The sequence below is a fragment of the Paroedura picta genome, chromosome 1, assembly GCF_049243985.1.
Source record: "Paroedura picta isolate Pp20150507F chromosome 1, Ppicta_v3.0, whole genome shotgun sequence".
NCBI classification, from domain to species: Eukaryota; Metazoa; Chordata; class Lepidosauria; order Squamata; family Gekkonidae; genus Paroedura; species Paroedura picta.
Genome location: NC_135369.1, coordinates 149,420,981 through 149,447,808, shown reverse-complemented (window position 1 = coordinate 149,447,808; position 26,828 = coordinate 149,420,981). Strand labels below are relative to the sequence as shown.

General features: G+C 42.2%; 1 long non-coding RNA gene across 3 annotated transcripts in view; it reads left to right on the top strand.

Annotated features, from left to right (window-relative positions):
• LOC143844528 (uncharacterized) overlaps window positions 1-18,904 on the top strand; it is a 32,560-nt gene extending 13,656 nt beyond the window's left edge. Inside the window, exons 1-3 of one of the 3 annotated variants that reach the window (XR_013234046.1) lie at window positions 1,695-1,853; window positions 17,932-17,967; window positions 18,673-18,904. This is a non-coding gene — a long non-coding RNA (uncharacterized LOC143844528). Of the gene's footprint in view, window positions 1-1,694; window positions 1,854-16,001; window positions 16,168-17,931; window positions 17,968-18,672 lie in introns of those variants that run through there. The other 2 variants (XR_013234053.1, XR_013234026.1) reach the window with 2 other exon arrangements.
• Window positions 18,905-26,828: the final 7,924 nt, after the last annotated feature.

Below are 26,828 nucleotides of genomic sequence, written 5' to 3'. Positions count from 1 at the left end.
AGTAATTGTTATTCAGAAATCAAAGAGCCCAACGCATGTATGTATACATAAAGAGTGATACATACTGCCAACAATGTGCTGAATATTCAAAAGGCTCCAGAGCGTGCTCCACCCGCCAGGATGCTTCCATACATTTGGAGTGCACCAGGAGAAGTCCCCTGCCCTCATAGGGTGCAGAGAGAAAGCTCACTGTGTCCTGTGGTAATGGCACCAGGGCTAGGGAGCTGGGAAGCACCTCTCTCACTGGGGAGGGATACTGCGTGGCTCCCAGAGTTCCCCACTACAGCGGAGTTCAGGGAGGAAGCTGCCTGCATCCCGTGACAACAGCGCCAGGGCCAGGGAACCGAGCAGTGCCTATTCCGATTGGGAGAGAGGCTGGCTGGCTCTCCCACCCTCAGGGTGCAGAGACAAGCCTCTCTGTACCCAGCAGGGGCAGAGCCAGGGGAAAGAACCAAATAGCACCTCTCCCAATTAGGAGAGAGGCTGCCAGCCCTCCCCCCCACACACACAGAGTGCAGAGACAAGCCTTTCTGAACCCTTCAGGAGCAGTGCCAGATGAAGAAGCCAGCCAGCCTCTATCCCAATATGAGTTTGTTGTTTTGTCCTGAGAATAGAGAGTTAGATTCTAAATAGCATTACACATTTACTTACATCACATAACAATTTCATTGTCCCAAATAAAATAAAAAGAAGAGGGTATTGTAAGGAATGTGGATATAAGTGGATATAAGTGTTGAATGAGGTTAGCATACGTAGTGAGATAAGAAACCAATATCCCTGTTGGGTCCTGGGGGATTCCACTGTTTTGAATGTTATAAAGCACATGAAAGCTCATGCCTTGAATAAAACTGTGTTGGTCTTAAAGGTGTCATTGGACTCAATTTTTTTTGTATGTAAATTGTACTTTTGCTTTGATGTTAAGGGGTACTTTCTGTAAGTTCACAGAGTGTGGGAAAACCAACTGGTATGGGAGGAGTTTTATCCTATAATTAATTTTTATGAATACAGCTTTGGAAACATAGAGTTGTGATGCATCTGTTAGCATGTCTCTTCAAATAAACTACTGAACATTCTTAACTGTAAGATTCAGAGTTGTCTTCTTGGGAGAATTGCTACAGAACATGAGACAAAGACCATTTCCATACTAGCAATTTTGTTTGGATTTACATTTTTAAAGGGCTGACTTTTCCATTTGTTTCCATACTGAAATCCACCTTTCTGGATACAGTCCTGAATTGCCCTCTGATTTACTGTGCATTTTGGAAATTCCAGGTTACAGAGATTTCGTCTGCCAAGATGGAATCTAATTTGGGGGTGCCCAATGGGAAAATGCGTGCATTTGGGTTTTTCTCCCATGCCCGCCATTTTGAGCCATTTGGGCACACCCTGTTCCTCTTAGCATCCTCTCTCCCCTCCAAAATATCTGCCTTTAAAAAAAGGGGTGATTGCTTTACAACATTGTTTCTAAGTATATAAAAAAGCAGTCTTGCACAGCAGCATTGTAACACAATAACCTAGTTTTTTGGGTTTTTTTAAAAAATTACATTCAGTACACTTTGGGGGAAAGGGTGGAGGTGACATTCAGTACACTTTGGGGGGAAGGGGTGGAGGTGATCGAGGGCACAGAATGTTGAGAGTTGCAATGAAAAGAAAGGTGCAAGCAGGCATTAAATTGCTTAACTTGTTTTTGAAAAGGGAGCAAAGCATGATTGGAGGCTGTCTCTGTCGGACTCAGATGCGGAAAGCGTTTTGTGAATTTCAGCCTGGGAAACAAGGGGAAGAAAGCCCAAATGCAGAAAGGCTGGAGTCAACTTGGAGCATCCAGAGGAAATCCAAGGCGAGACTAAAACAAGGTATGTCTGTCTCCTAATGTGGAAACGGCCAAAGAAAGAACAGTGGGTGATAAATGTGTATTTCTACCATCTACTTTCTTTTAATCACCAAACTGAAACTGTGTTATTTTCTCATGCATTTAATATTAGGCAGGTTGTTTCCAATACTGCTTGGTTAACTTTTGTGTACTGCCTTGGTAAGCCTGCCTATTATACAAATTGCAAACTTTATCTAAAGCTAAGGAGGATTTTGTGAGCTTTAATGTTATTCACTACCACTAAATGTGATCTGAGCCACATGCCTGTAATATGATTTACTTTTTCATTCTGAATATTTCTTTTACCCTATTGTTATTGTCGCTACAGCTAAGATAACTGGTAATAAACTTGACTTGACTCAAATATAGAAATATGTGACTTTCAAAGGCTTACATTGACCTCATGCATTTGAAACACAAAGTGGTGATTTTTGAGTGTTAGTGGCCACTTTGTGATATCATTCTGTCTTTGCTGTCAAAGAAATAGATCATAACACAATCCTGGGAAATTGCTGAAATTGTTCAACTATGATAAATGACATATATATTCCTTTCAGGAAGTTTTAAATTGGGCCACTGTCAAAGTAATATTTATAGAAGACAAACAAGGCCTTCCTCGCTTAGGGATAGTTAAGATTCAGGTTTGAGGGATCTGCCATAAAGGAAGAGCTACTGCTGTCACTTTCTCTATGGATACCTGGTCTCCCTGGTCTTTGATGTAAACGTAAGGTATGTATGTTTGTGTGTGTGTGTAGAATTCGTGTATAACACCTAATATTTATAAGTCCATTTGGCATTTATAAGTCCAAAATAGATGACAAAGGTTATATTTATGACATTGCTGAGATAAGAATAAAATTGGACCTGACTTTCTGAATAAATTATTTAATTGTATCAGTTTGTATGCTGTCATTCAGCCTTCAGACTGTTGTCTGTGGGATAGCACACAGCCGTACAAAATCTAATAATATAAAATGTAAAGCAGTTAATATCACAAGCTATAAAATCCGTGGGACGGAGTGTGATGGGGAGTTTCAAGTTCCACCCTCTGGGAGCCTCAGCCAATCGTTTTCAAAGAAAAAAAAGTTTGGCAGTTTCACTGCTGGTCATCTGATGGAGCAGAGGACGGTAGAATTTTGGTGGGAGACGGGTTAGGTGATTTGGTAGAATGGCTGCCAGCTTCAGGATAAGAAATACCTGGAATGATGGGGGGTGGAGCCTGGAGAGGGCCGGCTTGGGGAACTGACCTCAGTTAGTACTGTCCACCTAACAAAGCAGCCATTTTCTTCAGGTGAATGGATCTTCATCACCAGGAGATCAGTTGTAATAGCAGGAGATCTTTAGCTACAACCTGGAGATGGCAGCCCTTTCTGCTGATTAGGGACCTAAAGTCCATTAGGAACTTTAGGTATTTTGAAGATAGGTATGCTTTGGGTATTCTCTTGTCAAAAACAGTTAAAAGTTAAGTCTTTCTGTTCTATGTTCTAAGTCTGAATCAGTTGAACAAGAAGCCTGCTTTGCAATGGCCACATTTTTCTCAGGGTTCAGCTCTCCAATAACTTTGTTACTGTAATACTAAATTATCTCTTTTTTCAAGAAAGTGACTACCTTGCTGGATCAGGGAAATGCTATGGACATTCAGTAAAGCTTTTGATAAGGTTCCACGTTGATAGTCTTGTTGACAAGTTGGTAAAATGTGGTATGGATCTATAACTGGTTGACAGATCGTACCCAATGGGTACTTGTTAATGGTTCAGCATCCCCTTGGAGAAGAGTGACAAGTGGAGTGCCCCAGGGATCTGTCCTGGGGCCTTTGTTGTTCAACACATTTATAAATGATTTGGATGAGGGATTACTTATTAAATTTGCAGACAATACTAAACTGGGAGGGGTAGCAAACACAACAGAAGACAGAATCAGAATACAGAATGATCTTGATAGGCTCAAGAAGTGGGCTAAACTAAATAAAATGAAATGTTATAGGGACAAAGTGTAAAGTTCTGCATTTGGGTAGGAAAAAACATATACACCATTATAGGATAGGGGAGACTTGTCCTGGCAGTAACATGTGTGAAGAGGATCTAGGAGTCTTAGTAGACCATACATTGAACATGAGTCAGCAGTATAACTCAGTGGCTAAAAAGGCAAATGGGATTTGGGGCTGTATCAGATGGAGTTTCATGTCCAGATCACGGGAGGTGATGGTACCGCTTTACTCTGCTCTTGTTTGGCCTCACTTGGAGCATTGTGTTCAATTCTGGGCACCACAGTTGAAGAGGGATGTAGACAAACTGGAGCATGTCCAGAGGAGAGCAACAAAGATGGTGAGAGACCGAGACGTATGAGGAAAGGCTGGGGGAGCTTGTTCTGTTTAGCCTGGAGAGAAGATGACTGAGAGGGGATCTGATTACCATCTTCAAGTATTTAAAAGGCTGCCATATAGAGGATGGAGCACAGTTGTTCTCTCTTGCCCGGGAGGGATGGACCAGATCCAATGGGATGAAATTGATTCAAAAGAAATTCCATCTAAACATCCGGAAGAAGTTCCTGACAACGCGGTTTCTCAGTGGAACAGGCTTCCTCGGGAGGTAGTGGGTTCTCCATCTTTGGAAATTTTTAAACAGAGGCTGGATAGCCATCTGACGGAGAGGCTGATTCTGTGAAGGCTTAAGGGGGTGGCAGGTCACAGTGGATGAGTGATAGGGATGTGAGTGTCCTGCATAGTGCAGGGGGTTGGACTAGATGACCCAGGAGGTTCCTTCCAACTCTATTATTCTATGATTCTATGATAAATGAGAAGGTGTACTCACAGCTGCTGTGAGGATGACATCGCTATTTTAAGGTAGCTTTAGAATGATATGAGGGCCATATCATGGTAAAAGAGAAGGAGTTGGTTTTTATACTCTGCCTTTCACTGCCCGAAGGCTTCTCAAAGCAGCTTACAAGCACCTTCTCTTCCTGTCTCCACAACAGACACCCTGTGAAGTAGGTGAGGCCGAGACAGTCCTGACAGCACTATCAGGGCTGTGATGAGCCCAAGATCACCCTGCTGGCTGCCGTGTAGGAGTGAAGAATCAAACTCGGCTCACCAAATGAGAAGCCGCTGCTCTTAACCACTTTACCATACTGGCTCCACCACGGTGTACTGACCATGACCCAGGGTCACAATGTCATATTGTAGTTCATTGGGGTCCTTATAATCCATCCATCATCCTTACTCCACTGGCACTACTGGCAGGTGTAGCACTAGTATTTGTAGCACTCAGCAAAATTCTCGTTATTTCAATGGAGATTTCCTACTGCTTGTTAGGGAAACTGTCGAAACATCCACTTGGCTAAATGTGTGGAGTTTTCCTGTGCCCCTTTAGGTAAGAGGGGAAAAAGTTCATATATTCTTGTTGCACCTTCAAATAATAAGTTTCTTTCTTTAGGTGTGGTGCCAAAAATGTTTCCCCTGTCTAAGAGTGAGTCTGAAATCGACACAAGAATGAATAGGACCATGTGTAAGCACCTTGTTTATATTGATACTCATGCAGAAGGTAAGATTTATCAGGCATTTGTGTCCTGCCAAGCTATTATTCACCAGTGATAGCGAGAGTGATCGTGTGATGTTAGCCTTACAGAATGAAAATCTGTGCCTCTGCTGGGGTATATAAACGGAATCATTTATTTCTTTCGTCTCAAGCAATCTGATTGCAACTATGAAATCTTCCAAATAGAATTCTCTTGTAATACATTTCCCCCCTTAGCAGGAGAACCGATAAACACATATGAGAATCTATGACCTATGGAGCCTGTGTGGTTGTTGTGACACCTGTAGTGGCTGTCGTCCTAGCCTTCAATAAGTCGTACACATCAGAGCTATATAAATAGCTGCAAAGAGACGCCCTGCTTGAAGTACAAAAGACTAGTTGAGCCAGGAAACAGAGTGGTTTCCAGAAATAGCTAATCCCTTGCCACAAAGTAATGTGTGAGTCTGACGACACATACTTCATCTGGGAAAGAGAGAACTGCAAATGTGGAGACGAGTAGGAACAGCTCTATCTAGGCCAAAAAATTGCCACAATCTGTAACAATGAAAACATGGACAAATGGCAAGTGTGTATATATATATATATATATAAATAAATATATAATACACACGTCTAAGTGTCCGGATATTATATATATATATTATATTGTAGGAGAGCTGAGCATGTTAACAACTTGATCCAGATCAATAGTTGACTTGTAGAACACAAAGAAAGGACTAGGGCTGGGGGAAATTGTACAAGAATGTAAGATAATGAACAGTACATGTGTACAAGTAACACAAGGTAAGGAACAGTGGAGCTAGTCAATTCATCTGTCAACAGACTTATGGTTGAATGCCTTGAGAATTGCAGGAGGAAAGGTTGCTCTTCTTTGCCTCTGGTAATGGCTACCAGAGGCTTTCAAACTCTTTGATTTTTCCTGATCGAAGACGACAGCTGGAAACTGAACAGTTAGGAAACAATCACAATGTAAAGCATGAGCAGACTGACATCCTTCGTTGCGGGGCAAAGGGAATAAGGCTGCAGTAAATGCTGGGGTTTTAAAAGTGTATGGCAGCAGTGATTTTGCTTCCCATGACCTGTTCGTTGTCATTCATAACTGGCTAGGGAGTCCAGGCATTTTCCATTAAGTGAGCAAAGAGATTTGGATAGATTCTGTAGCCAAAAGTGACAGTGACTTGCAGCTAACCCTGTGGACAGACATGTCACCAACCATGGAATTCACATACCAGTCCTCATAGCATAAACCTACCACAGTATTTCACTGGCTATCTTCAATTTTTCAAGTTTCAGTGATTCTCCCAATGTTTCCTTGGGGGGCATGCCTTCTCTACTTATTTATATTAAGACTAGTTACAGCACACATCAGGTTCTTTCAGAATTCCAGCTGGGCAACAAACCCAGACATGATTAATACTTATGATCTAATTGGTTTATTAAGCTCCGCGGATTAAATAATTCGTTAAGGCCCATGGCGGCGGGCCCTGCCGATTGACCCCTCCGAGTGTCAGTCCGCCACCAAGGGACCAATCGCGAGCCGCACTGTTGGTCCCTTGCCACTGGACTCATGACCCCCACATCAGCTGCTTGCGGCTGCCCGCCATTCCCTCCCTAGCCCCGGCCACAGAAGGTCGCGCGCTGCCCATGTGCCGCGCTGCCCTGAACACACCGAGCTGCACCCCGACGTGACCATGCCGCCTCCCCACCGCCGCGAAACACAACCTGCGGCCGAGCGTCCGCCCACCCCGCAGACAACCACCCAGCGAGTGCTCCCTTCCCCCCGCGCCTCTGCTGACGCCGCAAGGCGCCACGCCGCCCCAAACGCTTCCGGCCTCCCTACTCATGGAGGCCGCTCCTCGCCATGGCCACCACCACCCCACAACCGCCTGCTGCACGTTGCCACCCCAGCTACCGCCCGCACAGCCCTCCAGCCAAGTCCAGCCTGCCGGACCCTCCACTGATCCCTCCGAGACAACCTCCTCGCCTCTCGCATGCCGCCGACCGTCCCAACCGCCATCTTCAGCCTCCGACACAAAGGTTCGTCCTGCACCTGCTCCACAATCCCCAGGCCCACACGACGACGACGCGCCCACACAGGCCGCCCCATCCCCACCCTCCACTGCCCCGCCCCGCCTCGCCGCCGCCAACTCTCCTACCCACCCCGCACAACTCATCCCCACCCCTAGCGCCCACTGTCTTTAACACACAGTGGGCTTACTTTCTAGTTACAGAATAAATGAAGTAAAGGGTTATTCGTTCTTGTTTGTTTATTGTTGTGTAGGATCCAACCAGAACGGTTTCTCGATATGTTCCATTTTCAAATGGAAATTTTCATCAATGACTGTCCTTTGAATGTAAATATCATGAGTATCCAAATTGTGCAATTCAACCTCTGTTGAATAATATAGCATATATATCAGCCTTTGGTATTACTAGCATCCCCATATTGAAGAGCCAAAGGACATTCAAAGGACAACTAGACATTCATCTTCTGAAACGGGGTTATATAGTAAGATTCTATTTTTTCTGATCCTGGAATCCTTTCAATTTATCACCACCACCACCACCACCCCCGAGTCTAAAAGGGATTGTATCCTTTAGAAGCAAACAGTGGCTCGCATGCTAATCATAGGTCTAGTTTCAAACAAATCAAGGCAAAGCACTATCATTTTAGCTTCTCTGTGTCCCTAGTTGTGGAGTGGCAACTGTGAACAATTACATCACTCTGCTGTGAGGACAACGGAGATGGGCGTGCAGTCCCAAACAGAATCACACCATTCTAAGGCCAGAGACTACAATTGCCTTAGAAGGGTATCATTCAGTTTAGAATTGCTTTGTTCATATATCGAAAGTGCCATAACGGAGTAATAATTGGATAAAGTTGTTTGTACCTTTTGCTTCAGGTTTAAAGGCCAGGTAGTTTCTTAAATTTGGGCCTTTGCCACCTTTTCTTGGAGTACCATATCCCTTCCTCGGAGAGGGATATTTGTGGAAGGCTTTTATACCATATAACTCAAGCTCGAGGGCTATGGCTATATACAAAGCATCTGCAAAAACAGACTGTAAAATGTGCACCAAAAATAATGACGAGCGAGCAAAAAGACACTACATTCATAAATAAAAGAAGAAGTCAGACACCCTCCCAAAGATATACAGCAGTGTTTCTTGGTGAGCACAACAGCTGCAGGTGTCTCTGAGATTAACAGCCATTCTTTTCAACTGTGTTTGTATGGAGTGTTGTTTATTCTGTGGACCAGGTATCTGGCAGGAAAATGCAGTTAGAAAATAAAACAGAAAGCAGGAGTTATACTCATTTTTTTGTCTCGAGTGTTTGCATTAGTGCATGATTGATCTGGCAGGGTATCTGTCTGATGTGACGACACTTCTGCTTACTTTATTATTATTACATATAAAAGCTTAGGAAACAAGTGACATTGCCATAAGAAAAGAGCTACTCAAGAACATGGAATTGAAGTCATTGGAAATTCAGTCTAGGAAGGAGGTGACAACTAAAATAAATCTTTAATGCCAAAGTTTCTTAATACAAAGTTTCTTCAAAATGTATAATTTATTTTGTATAATTTTTTGTTGCATTAGGACTGTGGAAGAGGCCCTTCAGCAGTGCAGATAAAATGGTAGAACAGCAAGAAATTTTCAGTTCAAAATCTATATTTCAAAATATTAGGATACTGTTCTGTCGTGACATTTCATAACTTAATTCTTCAAGAAACATTAAAAAGAAACCTTTCAGAAATGCTTATCATTCCTCTATTGGCTTTTCCAGATACCATACCAGCCAAAGCCTAAAGATGCTATAGCAGTGGCTGTCAATCTTCCTAATGCTGTTACCCTTTACTATAGTTCGTCATGTTGTGGTGACCCCCAACCATAAAATTATGCAAGTGTTCTTTCACAGAAACTGACCAATGGTGGGAATATCCATTATTCATGATTGTATATAAATTGGTTCCCACCCCCCGGAGTTTCTCAGTTCAGTTCTGCCTCTTGTCCCAACATGCCGATATTGCTCTTTTCCAGTGCTCCAGACAGACAAACGCTCTATCTTGATCTACCTCGTGAGGCTGTTGTGTGGATGGCACCCCCCCCCCCGGCCAAGCTGCTTGCCCTGCTGCGACCCCTGTGAAAGGGTTGTCCGACCCCCAAAGTGGTCCCGACCCCCAGGTTAAAAACCAAGGTGCTATAGCCTCCTGGGCTGAACTCCAGTATCCAAAACTCTCACTCCTGGTTTCAGTCACCCCTTTGCCATGAAACCTCTTGAGTGACTTGGGCAAGTCACACCTCTCAGTTTAACCTATCTGACCACACAGGAAGAAATGTGATGGAAGGAAGAGAGGATGGAAGAAAGGAAAAATGAGATTTAAAAAATGAGTTATAATTTAGGAGGCAGTTCTTAAGAGACAGTGAAGAAACAACTTGTGAATTATTTAATGTGTAATTTTTTAAATTACCATTCGAATGAACTACATTGGGCACCAGAATATTCTGCTACTACCTCCCTCCCCGATATGCCCTGATGAACCTTTTCATGGAATCTGCTGCAGTTGCTCTCCTTTGTGTGCCTCAGAACAACGTCCTTTTATTTGCTTGACCTTGGTAATGAGAACAAGTGGATACAGCTATGGGTAATGAGCCAATTATTCTCCTCAAGAATAACATCCATGAAAGCGGGTTTTCTGTAGTTTACTATGGGAATCAATTAAAACCTATCCTAGCCTGTATGTTTTATTACAGTTTGCATTGGTAAGCCATTCTCAATGAGATAATTAATTGGTCAAGAACAAAACTATTCCTGAAGCCCATAGAGTTTCCTGAACAGGTAATTGAAGCTGTGCAGCTAATTTTGTGGACTGATTTCCTGAGACTAGCTACCTGAGTTTAAATTAGTTGTTCTTAGTGTTTTTATACTAAATTCTAATATCACACATTCAAAGTATTATGAACAGGATGCTATAGCAGGTATGGTTTTCCTTTCCAGAACAAACAGTGAAAAGTGTGTGCACGATCTTAAATTTGTGGATTAAGTGTGGACATTGTAAAAGCATTTCCTGTTGTTTATAGTAAGAAATATGTGAGTGATTCTCTACTTACAAGCAAAATAAATCAGTTTCTGGTTCTGGCTCTTTTATTCTCATCAGTATGTTGTCAGACTCCTATCAGAAGTAACTATGGGAAAGCAGTTTCCATGTCACTGTGCGAATGTGTGAATTTACCTTGTGCAGAAAGATTGCAGCTATATGAAATAAAGGCATATGTGAGAAAAGAGTTTCTACAGATGTGCCCTGGTTATTGCCTAAATGTAGTCTTTGAATAATCAAGGAGCAAAAAAGAGGAGGGAATAATCCCAGTGTACCCACAAAATAAACACTCAGTAATAATTCAGAATATAGACATTGTCTATATAGACAATGATATAGACATAGAATACCTTTAATGGCATAAGCACATTATATTATAACGTAACTTCAAAGCAGTCATGGAACAAATATAATAGCATAATAACAATATATATATTTTTTCAGTTATTTCTTTTCATAACTCTTCTATGGTTATATAGAAGAAGAAGAAGGAGAAGAAGGAGGAGAAGAAGAAGGATAAGAACAGTTGGTTCTTATATGCTGCTTTTCTCTACCCGAAGGAGGCTCAAAGCGGCTTACATTTGCCTTCCCTTTCCTCTCCCCACAACAGACACCCTGTGAGGTGGGTGAGGCTGAGAGAGCCCTGATATTACTGCTCAGTCAGAACAGCTTTATCAGTGCTGTGGCGAGTCCAAGGTCACCCAGCTGGCTGCATGTGGGGGAGCGCAGAATCGAACCCGGCACGCCAAATTAGAAGTCCACACTGTTAACCACTACACCAAACTGGCAGAAGTGACAGATGCAAGCTGAAACCCCCATTTTGCAAAGAGGGTGCTCTCTCCATCTGTCTGTTCTTTATATAGAAATATTTTTTAAATGAAAATACAATATTTTTTCATAATTGTTTCCATATAGTCTGAACATTGCATTGCTAAAAAACAATTAATAATTAAAGCCAAGTGTATTCAAACAGTTATTCATTGAAATGTAACAATATTTATTCTTAGTACACACTCATGTGTAAATTTACATAAATTAGAAAAGGGTAACCAAACCTTTAATACAAAGAATCAGCCTTTACAACCACTTGCAGATATATGAAATGAAGGTATACCTGAGAAAAGCGTTTCTACTGATGGGCCCTGGTTATTGCTTAAATGCCATCTTTGAATAATTCACAGCAGGACACCATCCAGAGCTGCAATACAAGGCGACTATGTTAAGCCTTTTTTTCCCTCCCCCACCCTTTCTGTCTGTTTATCAAAGACAGAGAAAACAGGAGCCTATTCCTTCTTTGAAAGAGGCAAAAAATTAAAATATCTATGAAAAGAACAGTGAAGCTTAAACTGGCAGGGCCATTTGTAAAAATAAAACCAGAGTATCTACATCACCTTAAAGTAGTTTCACTTATTACTGTGGTAGGTTGGTGCATCACTTGGGTTTATGGATCTCTGTTAAGCCATTTTTACATAGGCATGCTGACAATGGGCAATGAATGCATAGTTAATGTGACAGTCTTTGAACTACTCCTTAGGCATTCATTAATTTGAATGTGTTGTAGATGGATGTTGCACAATGAGGATGGGCTATTTGTTGACTTGATGTTTTTATTTCCAGCTTGAGTTGTCTGATTACATGACACTCAGCTGCTTATGTAGCCCTGTGCATGCATAGAAATGAAAGTTTCCTCCTTGAACAGACACTTATTGGTACAGATGGCATAGCAAACTGGTTTAGGAATTCAAGCCTGGGGTGTTTGCTATGCAATGTTTTGATTCAAAGAAGAGCATATATTAAAGATACCTTTATTAAAGTTTTCATGTTGACTACATCAGTTTTGTGCTTCTCCCTCGAGTCTACCTTCTGCAGAAGGCCCAGTTGAAAGCACTGGGATCTGTTTAGCTACAGAGTCATAGCATTAACGTATGTGATAATCATTTGTTACAAGAGGGCCCATTGAAAATTTCTAATGACATTAATGAGAGCTATGTGTATGTAAGGAAACAAGGACTGAGTTCTGTGGACTAAAGCAGAAGGGAAAAGTATGCATATAAATGATTTCTTATGAGTAATTTATAACACTTATACTTGATGGACTTTGAGTAATTTATAACACTTGAAGTCCATTCAAGTAACTTGATTTGATTCCCATTGTTACAAACCAAAAGAAACAACTTGAATGGCAGGAAATGTTCCTATGGTTCTCACAATAAGAGGCAAACTTCTTCATAGCTCTTTAAAGAAGAAAAGATTATTATACCCTATTATACCCAAAGTGGCTTCTAAACACTTTTCCTTTCCTCTCCCCACAATAGGCACTCTGTGAGTTAGGTGGGGCTGAGGGGGTTCTGAGCAAACCGACTGGCCCAAGGTCACCCAGCAGGCCTCATGTGGGAGAGTGGAGAATCAAACCCAGTTCTCCAGATCAGAGTTCACTACTCTTAAACACTACACCATAACTACCATCCTTGTATGCTTAGGTAGTACCTTTAATAAGGCTGAAATGAGACAAGTCTAACTGTGGAAACAAAGAGTATTCAGAGGGAGAGGCAAGGCTTTCCCTTCCCCAATAAGCCCAGCTTGTATTTTGATTTCATCTGAAGATTGTACCAGAATACTAGCCATTTGTGGTTCTGTACATTACTATTTATACAGGTGAATAATGGTACTGTGGCCAATAGAATAACCTTCTTGGCTGTCATGAAATAATTATCTGTGGCTCCTTTATTGCATGACAAGTGCCCTTCCCACTGATCTTACTGTGTCTATGTTTAAGACATGGACTGACTCCACATGGTAAGAATTTGCTTTGTTATTTTGTCTACTGCTGCAGATGCAGATGCATGCAAACTGGCACCAGAGCTTCTATGCAGGGAATTTTCTGCATACTTTTCACAAGTTGTTTTGGCTACTTTCTCCTTTCATATGTGTGCTGCAGTAACTCCTCATTGGTATGATTGTTAGGACTGCCATGAAGACTCACTGTTCTTTCTCTGTTTGTTCTTTTTTCATGCATGTGCTATAGCACTATTAAAACTGGAAAAAGCTAAATGGTAATAGATGGTTACAGTGCTATAGTAATTACCATGAAAAAAAAAACAGATGAGAAGAATGCTAGGAAACTGGTGTCTGCAAGGAGCTGATGACTGGAAACTGATGTTAATGTGGATGGGACCTTTGCCAGGCAGGGAAATATGCACCATTCCTTCCAGGTCATGTGCTAACACAGACAGTGTTCATTCACTTAGAGTAAGGTAGATTTAAGAAAGGGTGCATTGAGGATAGGGAAAACTTAGAAACAGGAAGATTTCGTGTCATGTGAAAACTCTGAAGAAAACATTCCAGTTTAGATGCCGACAGAGAAAAAAAACTCAGGCATGAAAATAGCCATGATTTAACCCAATCTGCTTGATTCTTGTTTGGTAGGAGTATACCAGGAGTATCAGAAAAATGTGTTCCATATTTATATATCTATTTCCAGATCTATTCAAGTAGGCTTTGGTCTCATGTGATCCTAATCTCATTCATCTGTGGGTGGTGTGCCACTGCATGCTTATATGGTGTGGAAATCACTTAATGTTTATTCGCAATGGCACAATTCAAGAATAACTAAGCTACAATGACAGTCCCAGAACTGCTGTTGCTGTGGATGCCGTAGGTGGGGAGGGAAGAGATGGGCTTTGAAGGCCCGTCTCCTCTTGTACGCATGGGCTGGCCCAGTCAGGCCTCTGAGAGCCATCATGGCAAGAAAGGGAACACAGAAACATCAGTGTTCCATTGTCCTGGGTCATCAGAGGCCCTAAAGTGGACCTGGGCTGGGAGGGGGCCCAGATGGCACCGGCGTCGTGCATAAGCGGGGATTAGCCCCACTGACATGCAGGCATTGGCCTGCCTTTCCCAGCCCATGCATAATCAGTTGTTGTGGCTCAATATTCGAATATCCAATATGCATGTAGAAGGTCCCTGGTTCAGTTCTCAGTACTCATAGTTCAATGGAAATTAAAAGGATAAAGTAGTAAGTAATGGGAAATATCCCTGCTTATGACCGTGGGCATTTTCTACTAGTCTGAGCACATAATACTTACTTATTGATGTGGAACATCTGTTGGTACACTCCCTCAAATGGAAATGTCGATGGACGTGATGTCCACTATTCCGCCTTAGGGAGCACGCAAATGGATGGATGGCCTGCAGCAGTGGTGGTAGCGCCCGAGCAGTGAGACCTAGCACTGAGTTGCACTCGTTGCTTTTGGGCCGCCGCCAGTCTTCCAAGGCCGCTCCCCCCATCCAAGGAGCAGGAGCAGACTTGGAAGACTTATGGGGCTGGTGGCAGGAAGCGTGCCTCGGAGCTGTGGCTCGCTGGGCTGGCGCTGCCTCCACTAGGCTTCTGAGGCCGCTCCTGCACTCCAGAGAGCGGGAGAAGCCTTGGGAGACTGGTGGGGGCTGTGGCGGCAAGTGCGCCCAAGGATGGGCTCCAGCCGCCAAGGCTGCGCCAGGAGCCATGCACACAGGTAGGGAAAGGGAGAGGGGGGTGGAGGGGAGTAGGGAGTAGGCAGGGGACAAGGATTCTCATCCTTTATGTAGATGTTTCACACAAGGGATGAGAATCCTTGATGGTTGATTTTTTAAAATAAAAATATGGGTCAGATTCAATATAAGGTTGCTTCTAATAGGTTCATATGGTTGTTTTGAAGGATTATATGGTGAAAATGGGCTTTTGTTTGCATATTTAATTGGCATGTTTTAAACCTGCCATTCAACCTGAAATCAATACAATGATCTTTTGCTTTTCACTTTCCCCTTTTGTCTGGCAGAAGTTCTGGAGCTACGGACAAGGACTCATTGCTTAGTGATAGAGAACCTTCTTAGCCTGAATCAAATCTGTGCTTGGTCCAGATAAGGGAACACAAAGAGCAATGGAATGGAAAGGGCTGGGTGAGAGTAATTACTAGGCAAAAAGGGCCAGTAGTCTGACAGAATGGCAATTCTAGTTGTGCACATTTTTATAACTTGGTTTTACAATGTTTGGACTTAGAAAGTATCAGAAGCTGGAAAAAAAAATCATGCTAGAGTATTTTGAAAGGCTATTTTCTGGTTTCTCTATTTCATGAAAAAGACAATATCTACAGGGAACAAGTTATTTTAAAAATATTGAAAACCTGTAAGTGGATTCCTACTATCTATTTTTTTTTTAAGGCTGTGGTTCATTACTGCAAGACACTGTGTGATCCATAGAGGCCCTTTAGCTAGCTATTTGACCTTTCAGAAAAGTGGTGTTTTTCACAAGATCAGGCATGTTAAAAATGTATGAGCTTAATGTAAACTCCATCAGACTATTAGACTATTAGGAAGGTCTTTCCCTTGTATTTTAAACTGGAAGGAAATAGCTTGAACATAGAAATGGTGTCAGGAGAGAAGTGATCCCTTTCCATTCCCCCCCTTAGTTCCAAATATAATAAATATAATAAATAAATATAATAAATAAATAAATGTCTCATCTGAGCTGCTTTCCGCTTGTGGGAGGAAAACGAATTTGTTGCCTACTGAAACCACTAACTCAAGTTTGTAATTTATCAGGTCTCTATTTGAATTGGCCTTCCAGACAATTAAAGTTTAACTATAAATTGCTTTGGGAATGGAGCCTCAAGAGAAGGTGGCACAGGGCCTGGTGAGTTGGAACCCCCGCCTTTTTTTAAAAAAAACATGAAACAAATATTAGGGAATGGAACTGAACTTGCTCCAAAGCTGGTTGCTTGTTCTCAGTTTTTTAGATGGAGTTCTTTTGGAAGACCATATAAAAGAGGAGCTAATTTTTATACATAAAATCTGTCACAGTATGTTAAGAGAGAGATATACACTGCTTAATGCCCATGGGTTGTGTTCTGCATGATGTGCTTTGTTGGCTTTTCCTTCACTTGAAACTTGCTTTTGGTTTTTAGTGCAAGCCTCCAGGATCACAACAGAATGTTCCGAGTCAAATAATGGTGCTTACATAGTGAAGGCAAAGGTGTGTGAAATAAAGCAAGCCCCTTCTAGCAAAGGACTTGAAAACAGGGCATGGACATCCATTATTTAGGCCCGGTGCAAACCTATAATGCCAGCCCTTCCCATCTTATCCTGTGAGGGGTATATTTCTAGGAAATGACAGATTATATAAGACTGGGTTGTTGTTTGGGCTGAGCCTTCTAGGCCTCATAAGGTGCCCCCTGCCCCTCCCTCCTGAAATAAAGGGGAAAAGGGGTGGAGAAAATGTCCCAGCAGAATCACCTTTAGTGGTCCCCAACCTTTTTATCACTGGGGACCGGTCAATACTTAACAATTTTACTGAGGCCCGGGGGGGTGTAGTCTTTTGCCGAGGGACGTCGCCGCTGCTGCCTTAGCCCCTACTCCACTTGCTTTCCTGCCGGTGCCCTGACTTCCCACTGTCCGCTGGGGGGCACTGCCTGCAGCAGCTGTGCAGTGCCACACCGAAGGGGAGCTCCAGCCAGGTTGGCCACTGGAGAACACCAAAGGCAGCAGCTGGGGAGAAGGACGAGGAGGAGCCGAGGACTGGTACTGACTGATCTATGGACTGGTCCCGGTCCCCAGACCGGGGATTGTGGACCACTGTTCTAGATGACTGTGGGATCCTCCTCTTGTAATATTTCTATACAATAAATACTATGCCTCTCTCAAGCATCATTTTATTACTATCACTTATTTATTTCATAATGTGTCAGTTTTTCCTCAATGAAATATTTTTGGGTATAATTTTTATTAATCAGTATGGAAAACCCCTGTAAACCACCCTGCACCTCAAGGGAGGGTGATAAATACATACATACATACATACATACATACATACATACATACATACATACATACATACATACATACATACATACATACATACAATCATATTTTATCTTTTCTCCTATTTTTGTACTGTCCCCAAGGTAGCTGTGGTCATTTCCTACTCCATTTCTGGCCTTTTGTCAATCACAGGTTATGTGTCTGTGACAATCCATGTCTCCTGCATTTGGGTCATACTCCCTTCTCAGTACATTGTTCTCATTCCTTAATTATTCAGTTTATCTTTTTAGAGCTGGTCTCTTCATTCTTCCTTCACCACTGGAAAAAAACCCACACCTTTTGTATCTATCTTTGTCACATGAATTATTTTTCTCTTTGTGGTATCCTTCACACTTCTTTTCCTCCAGCTCCTGTTACCTTAATCATTTCTCTCTCAGTACTGTGATCTCTTTCACTTCATCTCTTTGCTTTACAATCATCTTGGCATTCAACCTTTATTTCTCCTTTACTGCAGTACAACTTTCATTTAGGCCATAGGTTTATTTTTACAACGTTTCTTCCATGTTTACATGCATCCTTGTACTGTTTGTCACTTGCTTGTCCTGCTGGATTATTTAATTGTTTTTTTTTTTTTCCCCAGAGGCTCCCTGTGCATGTAGGTGAAGCTTAAGGTTGTGTAAGTGCATTTGTTCACATTTATTCCTGGTTACTTTTGTTGATCCCTTAGCTTTTCTTCTCCCATGGCAACATCTAGACTGGTAACGGGACTCGTTCCTTACTCCTATATTGGTGAGAAAACAAGATGATGGTCATAGTAAGAGGATCTTTGATCATGTAAATGACTGGTAGCACCGAGGAGATCTACTGTGGGTTTCTTCCTGACATATATATTCATTTTAAACACACAGGGCTGCTAAGAGCCATCAAGATGCTCTGGATCATAATTTCCTCTATGACAAAAGAACACAACAAATCAAGTGACTTATTGCTAGCATGAATAGGCTATTAATTTGTTCTCTTTATTTAACCATACTTTCCAATTCTGTTCCTCCTTGATATCTCTTTCATGATATCTCTTTCATGAAGTTCAAGTATACACCACCTTCCCATTTTAAACTTATAGCTCTGTAGTGTGTTAGTGTAACTGACTGGCATAAGATCACATTTACCCCTTCCCCTCCTTTCAATAAACATGTTACAAAATGCATAGCTACATAACCAGGGGTGCCTTTTCCAACTCCTCCATTCTTCAGAACAGAATCTCTCTATGATGCCTGGAATAGTTAACAATTAACTGATAATGACCCAGGCTATGACGTTAAAAGGTATTAATTTCAGGATCTGTCTATAAGGTTAAAAGCTAATGATTTCTTTCTTCCAGATATTATCGGTTGGCAGCTGTTGCTGGAGGAAAAGAAAATGACGGAAGAGAACTCCTACTAATCCAAAACAGTGAGTTAAGGCCAATAGAACTTGGTATTCATCCACCATATCTGAAATCATCACAATTGATCCTTTCCTTTGCTTAGCCAGTGGAGGAGACATGTGAAGATCTCACCAGCTACATTACCTTGGAAGTTTGCCAGCTACCTTCGTAAATAAAGTTTAATATTTCAGTAGCATGTCATTAATTAACATGAGCCTTCATCTCTTTTCATTGTTAACATCATCTTCCATCAATTCTGTTCTGAAGTGCTGATGTACAAAGACTTGACCCATATTGTATGAGTATTAGCTTTACCGTCCTGAGATGTCACAGTATATAAGCTAATTGAATAAACACACAAACTAACAAGCAAATAATATAAACTGAAAAAACACCCCCCAAACATCTTATTGGTATTTTCCAGGTATTAATTCAGCTGTATATATTTAGCTGCTATTTTTCAGCTATCCAAAATGGCCACGCCCTGGACCAACAGATAGCTACAGTTAGTGCATTTAAAGGGCTCTCAATCTCTTTGGAGTGAACTCTCAGGAATTCACTCCCACCATACTTGTGAAAGACATTTAAATTTTAAAGGGTCTTCATAACCTTTAAATGCCTTTCCCCTTTCATTTGGAAACAATGGAGTGCATTCTTTGAGGGGCTATAGAATTTGATCCCCTGGTCCACTCTTATTCAAACTTTTTTTTTTTTTTTGAGGCTAGGCTCCAGTAGCTATGCTGCAAATTTGGTGCCTCTATCTCAAAAAACAGTCTCCCAGAGCCCCAGATACCCACAAATTGATTCTCCATTTTAACCTATGGGAAACATTGATTAGAATGGTTCTTACAGGCTATAATGGAGCTGGAAAAAAATTGGCATTCCTGAATATTCACCAAATCCAAATACCATACCCAGGATATGGGAACACTGGGAAATACCAATATTTTTGAGGTTCAGTATACCCCAAAATACCAATTTTGCACACCAGTAATGAGTAGCTTTGGGAAGCTTGAAGTTCTTCCAGGTAATTTCATATCTTTATTATCAAGCACAGGCTTGTCAGTCTCCAGGTGGGGCCTAGGGATCTCCCAGACTTAGAACTAACCTTCAGACTATAGAGGCTATTTCCCTTGGAGAAAATGCTTTGGAGGTCTCCCCCTAAGATTCCACCCCCAAACCTCCAGGAATTACTTCAACCTGGAGTTAGCAACCCTAATCAAGTCACTCTTGAATAATGACTAGGGTCGAGCATGAAGTGGGAGAATGTGGTTTAGTTCAGTTCATAAACATTTAGGCATTGAACAAACTGTTATGGTTTGTGAGGTTTGTGACTCAATAGAATAGCCCCTCTAGTGTGCTATAGAAACGACACTCACAGGGGATCTCTAGTTGACTGTCCTCTACTCACCCTCCAAGTTAGGTGAGAATTGGATTTGTAGAATCTGAATTATGGCCCTCAAAGAAGGTGCCCCCAGCAAAGTGACTTCTGGGGAAATGAGAGGTACAGGTACAGAAAGTTCTCCCCCCCCACCTTAATTTTCATGGTTTCTCTGCTGCTCTTGACAGAGGGAAACTCCCCCCCCCCACATTTATCAGCACACCTTTGGGCTCCCATTTCCTTGCCCAGATTTCTTGGGAAACTGAGACCAATCAGGTCTTTTAAGTTTGCATTGCCACAGTGGTACTGGATTCTGATAGGCATTCTGTATACTGAATTGGTTGTACTGGGCTTGCAAACACTCCCCCCCAAATGGATTATTTTTGACAAAGTTCTTTGAGATTAGTCAGTCTTTTTAAGCGTGCGTCATTACTGGATTCTGTTGGGCATTCTCTTCACTGAACTGTTTGTATTCATCTTGAAAATATGTGCTCCCCTTCAGTTTGTGCTGCAGGAATTCTGTGGTCTGACATTAGTCCTCTTTAATTTGATTTGCTGCAATTGCAGGAGTGGATGGAAGAGCTCAGGGACAAGCCAGTGCCCCCAAACTTATAGGGAAACTTCTGCCCCCCCCCCGTCATGAACCCCCATTCATGACTTTTTCATTTCCTGGGCCCTGGCAAGCCCAGCCGTCATAACTCTATAAATCTGCTCTCTGGCTCCAAGACTCCCCTTGCATTCCCAGTGCCAGCTAGGTTTCGCTTTCTCACAAACCTTTTGGTCTCCCACTAGCCGGCCCCAGCCAAGGCCATAAAGCAATAAACCTGTCAGCTAACTCCCAGCCTCCCTTCCTTTTCCCAATGGGAGAGGCTCCATGCTGATGTATCAGTCTTACTGTAAGTGTCCTTGCGGAGACAACTCAAAGTCTCAACAAAGTGCCAACTGCTTAGATAAGATTCCGGGCCATCTGGTCGCCTGGGAATCAACCCACCTTTGCTGTCCTCTCGCTCTCCCGCCAAAATGCCTATGTACCCCCTCCCTTATGTGGTGGGCTCTATATCTGCCCTATCAAGATCTTTGCTTAGGAAGATCTTGGCTTGCTTTAGCGTTCTGTGGACTCTGTCTAATAAAGCTCTCTTTGGATTTACAACTGCCTGTTGGATCTCGGATGTGTCTTTATCACAGACTCTGCAGGCTAGGCTCAGCCTGGTTCCTGACACCCCCCCCTTCATTTTGAAATTTGGTAAACATCTTGATTGAGGAGAAATAGTCCGTCTGGAAACGTATCTGTTCACAAACCTCAAGGACCCTCCACAAACAGCTTTAAAGTTCGTGGAAAGTTTGTGTCGGTTGATCTGACTTTGCAAAGCATGAACTACCCAAAATTCTTCACAAAGTTTAAATGGTGAGTCAGTTTGTGCCCATCCCGACATCCTACCTGACTCTACAGCCTCACACTTTTGAGCCTATAACTTAAGGTGTCAGTAAGTATGAAAGTTTAGAATTCCACAATTTTTGGCATCTATTTGAAAAGTACATGAATAAAAGCAATTAACAACCTATGACTTTGGGTTCCATTCCAGACTTGTTTATTTTGGGTTTGCTATTGTGATGCACAGGCATCACAGTGTGAATAAAACACTCTGCTTCGGTGGATACTGGAGACCTTTGGAGCAATTTTCAGACTCTCCTTGAAGTGCTGTGAAGGCAATCCTTTTAGGGTTTTATTCCCCAGTGCTTGCAATGAACAATTGAAGCAGTGCTATTACTCGAATCCTCTGTGAAATTGGAGAAGCAAATTAGCTGTGAAAAATGCAAGAATTTCTGAAATACGGGGCCTAATGTGACAACTGAGTATTATGGCATAATTGAATTAGTTCTGTGGTACAGATTTTAAATAAGGGTAACAGAACAGAGCAAGGCTCTTGTTCCTAATGCTTTAAATGGATAGATTTAATACTGTGTGGCCTAAGAGTCACATTTCAGATGAAGAGAAAGAAAATGGCAAAGAGTTCTTTCCCCACTATCCATGTGTGAATATTTGAGAGGGCAAGATGAACATCCCTTACAGGGACAGTCCATAAACTTGGTCAGAACAGAAAATAATTTTTCTTCTTTTAATTCTGGTTAACGACCTTGAGATGCGGTTCTGTAGGAAATGATAGCTTTGGAAGGTACATCACCGACAACTCGGGAATTTGCCAACATGGAGTTGGGAACCCTACCAACTGTGGATGGTGGGTAAACACAAGAAGGCCAGGACAGAGCAAATGGCATAACAGAGCAAAGCCAGCTATGGATTACATTTCAGAGGGGGATAAACCCCCAGTCACTCATGGACAGTTGTTGCATGAGAGTGTTTATTCCAAGTGTTCACACAGCAAATTTGCTTTTCTATTTTTACAACTGAACTATGAAGACATCTAGATGGTTTGGTCCAGTTTTCATGTACAGCTGGTGGTAAACAATTGTTACAGCTCAGCTGTATAATTTCAAATGGAAAATATGGCACAGTAGGGAGAACGTCACCTTCATATTGACATGCAAATTCTCTATGTGCAGGCCTTTTCAGAAGGAGGATAATTGATATCATTTGAGCTGCTACCTCCAATCTGATGTGGTACAAGCCATAGCAGTTTTTAGAACACTACAGTGCTGTTGGAAGAATAACTAGACCTAAAGCTGAAGCTAACATGCGGCCCGAATGCTCATGCATGTAAAGCATCTCAACATTCTTTTGAAACAATACTTGGGGGCTCTTTCTTTGCCCAAGGTGTGAGCTTGTCACCAATTTGGATCAGCCCTAAGATTTTTCAAAAACAAATGGAATCTCTTTTAGGGCACTGAATTTTATGCCAGCTGTCTGCCACAAAATGATGTACTGAAATAAATATATCAAGCATGAAACTCATATTCTTCTACTGAATTATTGACTGTACGTGTGGCAGGTCAACTTCTCTCCTTGCCTGTGCTGTCTCTTTTGCTTCACTAGAGGTGGCAGATATGAAGCCATACAATTTTCCCTTCATTAAGGTGGCTGGCAAGTATCCAGTTGATGACTGAACCCATAATGGGGGACTCTGAACTATCCCTCTTCTTCACTTGCCCTTCAGAAATTCTCCTTACGAGCACTCTATCCAACTTTCTTGGGATCTGCCTAGTTTCTTCTGGCTGGCAGTAGTGTTTATATTCATTCCTGTTCTTTCCTTTCCCCATGCACTGATCTTTCTCCAACAAGCTTAATGAAGTTTATATAATCAAATAGACTGCACTTTATCCAGAGGCAGATGAAATTATCTGGCAAAAGTCTCCCCACTGAAAAACGAGCAGTCATATTTTCCTTCTCTCTGCTGTGTCTGTAATGACAAAGGGAAATAGCTGCAAAATAGCCAGTGCTCATAACACTCTAAGAAGTGTAAATTCATAGCTGCTTGGGAAGCATTATGCCATTGCTGCTATTAGGGTATCTCCTTTCCATTCAGCTATCAAACAACTATGACATGAAGCCCTTGAAACTTTCCACCTAGTTTTGCCATATTCTTCCCCTCCCTTTCCGTGAGTAGAGAACTGGAAGTTTTACAAACCTGAGTTATTGCTCCTTTTGGGGTCCTTAATTCATAACAAGAATAATGTTTTCCTGCTGTGCAACTGTTCAAGCATAAGGATATTCAGCTCAATGGGGACCAATCTGCAGCTCAAGAAACTTTGGAGGAGCATCAGATCTGCCATGGCTGCTTAGTCAGGATTAGGAGGCAAATATCCCCTATACAGTCAATGCTACCCAATAGCATCAGAGGCAAAGAAATACGGTTTTATCTAGTGAGGCCAAGAGATGCTCAAGCTGCTTCTGGGCTGAGGAAGTACAAAAGCTGAATGTCAGTATGGTGTCATTGTGATGGAATGGGAAGTGTTTCCTATTCCTGTGCAGCAGCATAATGGATAAAGCAATGCTTACTGTACAGATGTAAAGTTCTGGGTCCTCCAAAACATAGGGATTTTCTCTTTCTCTTTCTCCTCCAAAACATAGGGATTTTCCCCTCCCTATTGATGTTGGCCTGCTGGTGCTTCAATTTATCCCTTGATTTCTGCATGCATTTTTGTGCTTTTAGGTTTTGCTTCTTTTTCTAGTTTGCTTCCCCTTGTTTCTTTTGAGACTGTTTTTATCCCAATCTTTTTCTGGAAGCAGATTTTTAATCAGCCTTTTCCTTGTGCATAATGTTTCTGTTGGTTTCCACCAGAACTGTTTAATGATTGGACAGCCATCATCATCAAACTATTCCCTTACCTCTTCTCTGCTTTGAAGACACGTTGGTTTGGTTTTAAGTTTTTAAGGCCCCTAAAATATTAATATATCTTGCATTATAACTATAGGTTTAGCAGATTCTGAATGCGCAGCTTTCTTTTTTAAAAAAGGCTCTGACTCCTTCCCTTGCAAAGATTTGTCTTTCTCCTTATCTCTTCATGAGGGAGGAGAATAGAGATTTACTTTTTTAAATGAAAGCTGGAAACTACATAAACCTGTTATTGCAATGATATATCAATGTATCAATATTTTAGTGCCATTTAATTTCAAAACAATTTAGCCATCATATCGATATATTGATATAAGCATGTGTGAAAAATAAAATATATGAGTGAAAATGAAAATGGCAACAGGAACACATCAAAGAGACAAAGAAAAAACGAGTACAGATAAAACAGATGAGGACCTGAGAACTGAAGAAATGGTGGAAAAATTATCATGAATATTGGTGCACCAAATGTAACTATTTGAAGAAAGAATTCAACAGACCATTCAAAATTCAGAGAAATGAACCTTAAAGAATATCCAGAGTGCTGAGAAAAATATTCAAGAATCTGAGGAAAGGACCCAGAAGAGCATTCAAGAAGTATGTCAAGAGATATCAGTTGGACTGTCAGAAATTGTGGACTGGATTAAAAACCCAGGACAAAGAATAGTAAAATTAGAATCAGCAGATCTGATGAAGGCCTACACAATTACTTGTAGATTAAGAAATCATCTGGATTAAGAAATTACTTGGAGATCAATAAAGGCTTTTGACAAAGTTCCCCATGATGTTCTGATGGATAAACTGGAGGACCACAGACTGGATTTTCAGATAGTTAAATGGATAGGGAACTAGTTAGAAAACTGCGCCCAAAGAGTAGTTGTCAGTGGTATTTCATGAGATTGGAGGTAGGTGAGCAGTGGGATGTCATAGAACTTGGTACTGGGTCTAATATTTTTCAAAACTTTTATAATTGATCTGGATGATCATTAAATTTGCAGATGACACCAAACTGGGAGGAGTAGCGAATACCCCAGAAGATAGCGATAAAATTCAGAGGGATCTGAACACACAGGGAAAGTGGGCAAATGACAACAAGATGCAATTCAATAAGGATAAGTATAGAGTTCTACATCTGGGTCACAAAAATGGGAAGCATGCCTACTGGATGGGTGATACATTTCTGGGTAGCAGCGTATGTGAATAAGATCGGAGTACTTATGGACTGTAAGCTAAATATGAACAGACAGTGTAATGGCAGCAAAGTAGGCAAATACAGTCTTGTGCTGTATTAACAGAGGCAGCACATCAAAATCACAAGATGTCATAATCCTGTTGATTAGTCCACATTGATTAGTCCACACCTGGAGTACTATGTGCAGTTCTGGAGGCCTCATTTCAAAAAGGACATGGCCAAAGTTGAGAGGGTACAGGGGAGAGTGATGAAGATGATCCGAGGCCAGGGGACAAACCTCTATAAAGAAAGGCCAAGGGACTTAGCATCGTTCAGCCTGGAGAAGAGGAGCTGACAGGGCACATGATTGTCATCTTTATATATTTGAAAGCTTGTCTCTTAGAGGAGAGCTGAGAGTGGTTCCTTTTGGCAGCAAAGGATAGAACCCATAGTAAACTTTGTATAGGACAATGCTCACTAGATATCAGGTGCCCCCCCCACTGTTGGAAAAGTGCAGCAGTGGAACTAGCTGCCAAAGGAGACTGTCCCTTTCAGAGACAGTCTTTATGTAGCAATTGAGCAGATACTTATCTGGGATGCTTTAAGCTGATCCTTGCATTGAGCAGGGGGGTGGACTAGATGATCTGAATGGCCCCTTCTAGCTCTATTATTGATGTGGAACACATCTTCTGGCACACCCCCTGGGATAAAAATGGGTACGGGCATGACATCCATAGTCCCACCCCAGGAAGCGCGCCAGAAGAGTCAGGGAGGCAGCCGGCGGTGGAGGCCAAGGGGGCATCAGCGGTGCCAGAGGTAGCTGAAATAGCACCTGCGCCACTGCTGGGGTCCAAGGCAGCAGCTGCAGTGTTGGAGGGGGCCGAAGCAGTGCCCACACCATCTCTGGGGGCTAAGGTGGTGTATGTGCCAGCGCCAGAGGGCTGGGCTGGCAGAGGTTATGGCAGAGCCAGCAGATATTTGACATGCTCCATGGAAGAGGGCTGCCATCCTTCCACAAGAGGGGGAGGGGAGTGAGGAGTGGGGGGGAGGAGTCTGTGTGTGCATATGTGTGTGTTTCTGAGAGAGAGGGAGGTGGAAGCACCAGGGAGGAGGTTGGGGAAGCAAGAGGGAAGGAAACGGAAATGGGAGGAAGGAGTCTGTGTGTGTGTATGTGTGTGTGTGTGTGTGTAAGAGAGAGGGAGGGAGGGGGAGGGGAGCGATCAGGGAGGAGGTCATGAGACAAGAAGGAAGAAAGGAGAGGGCAGGG